The sequence below is a fragment of the Pangasianodon hypophthalmus genome, chromosome 16 (genome assembly GCF_027358585.1).
Source record: "Pangasianodon hypophthalmus isolate fPanHyp1 chromosome 16, fPanHyp1.pri, whole genome shotgun sequence".
NCBI lineage: Eukaryota > Metazoa > Chordata > Actinopteri > Siluriformes > Pangasiidae > Pangasianodon > Pangasianodon hypophthalmus.
In genome coordinates this window covers 24,603,567-24,605,008 of record NC_069725.1, presented here as the reverse complement: position 1 = coordinate 24,605,008, position 1,442 = coordinate 24,603,567, and the positions used below count along the sequence as shown (strand labels likewise).

The window sequence follows — 1,442 nt, the reverse complement described above, 5'->3', positions numbered from 1 at the left end:
ATTTATTAACTTTTTCACAGTGTGCAATGAAACCTTTAGCATTTTTAAAACTAAATAAGTGATTTATTTATTTATTTATTTTATATTTGAAACAGTCCTAAAGTAAATTTCGTACGCATCAAGAATATCACTATATTTTCTTCCAAAATTATATTTTGATTATTAACTTAATGTTTTGAATTTTGTTTTTGTTTATAAGTAATAGAATAGTTGAATATTTATGCTAGTTAGCTAGCTGTGATGTTTAATACAGTAGAATATTTATGCTAGTTAGCTAGCTGTGATGTTTAATACAGTAGAATATTTATGCTAGTTAGCTAGCTGTGATGTTTAATACAGTAGAATATTTATGCTAACTGCTGCCTCAGGTGCGCTTGACTGACAGCTAGTCACGTGACTGTGACGTATGAAAGGTGTATATGATGTACTGCATGGCTGAGAGTATCACTGCACTGTGCTTTCCGCCTTCTCGTGCCTTCTCCAGGGAAAAGCAAAACACCGTGAAGGGTCTGAGGTTTATGTGACGTTATCGGTCACGTGACACCGGTGCACCCTCACCTGAAATGCGGACAGTTTGCACGTGAGCTGATATCGTGCTCGTGCAGCAAAGCTCAAAACAGAGAAAGCGACTCGGTGCGCGCGTGAAGACAGCGTTTGAAGCGAGAGACAACCGGAAAGTCAAACCGGAAACACAAACAAATAAACAAATAAACAAACATCGCGAGGCACCTGGAAGGTGAGGTGAGGTGAGGTGAGCGCGCGCGCTGAGGTTTTCTTTCGGAGTTTATCAAAAGTCTCTAAAGTGTTAAATCCCTCCATCACCTTCCTCAGAGTCAGCAGTGAGAGGAAGAATGAAACACTGTGTGTGTGTGTGTGTGTGTGTGTGTGTGTGTGTGTGAGAAGTGGAGTCACTCTTCTCACCCCGGAGTTGATTATTTTCCTATAACAGCACGTCCCTGAGTGTTTTATTTCTCTTACCTTTTTTTTTTTAAAGAACGACACGCCATACTTTTTATCCATTTATAGTTACAGTGAAACGAGTTAGTTCCTGTTGTCACTTACGTTATAGCAGCTATAAACACTCGTTCCCTCACCAGCCTCTTTATTCTCTCTCTTCGAGTTAATAAGATAAATAATCGCAGCTTGTTCCGCATGTTAGTGAGAAACCGCAAAGAAGCGTAAACTCCTCTGTCCTGAAGATGTCGGAAAACTTACAGTTCCAGCTTTACCTCTGACTGTTACAAAGCGCTGACACTGGAGACTCCTTCCATACACGTTACATAAACACTTTTCTCCTTACAGAAAACTTCACCACATCAACGATTTTTTAAAATGTGGAGCGTCGGCTGTACGAGACACTTCTGACCAATCAGAAGCCACGATTCAAAGGCAGAGTGTTAAAGATTTGTTTAGTTTTATTTCTCAAACTGTGCTTCTGCTGT

At 39.8% G+C, this 1,442-nt stretch overlaps 1 protein-coding gene across 3 annotated transcripts in view; it reads left to right on the top strand.

Moving 5' to 3' along the window:
- Positions 1-467: 467 nt before the first annotated feature.
- The window catches only part of LOC113530539 (pleckstrin homology domain-containing family G member 1), a 48,580-nt gene continuing 47,605 nt past the window's right edge, over positions 468-1,442 (top strand). Inside the window, exon 1 of one of the 3 annotated variants that reach the window (XM_034311834.2) lies at positions 468-736. The gene's annotated coding sequence lies outside the window, so the exon portion shown is untranslated. Of the gene's footprint in view, positions 752-1,442 lie in introns of all 3 variants that reach the window. The other 2 variants (XM_034311833.2, XM_034311832.2) reach the window with 2 other exon arrangements.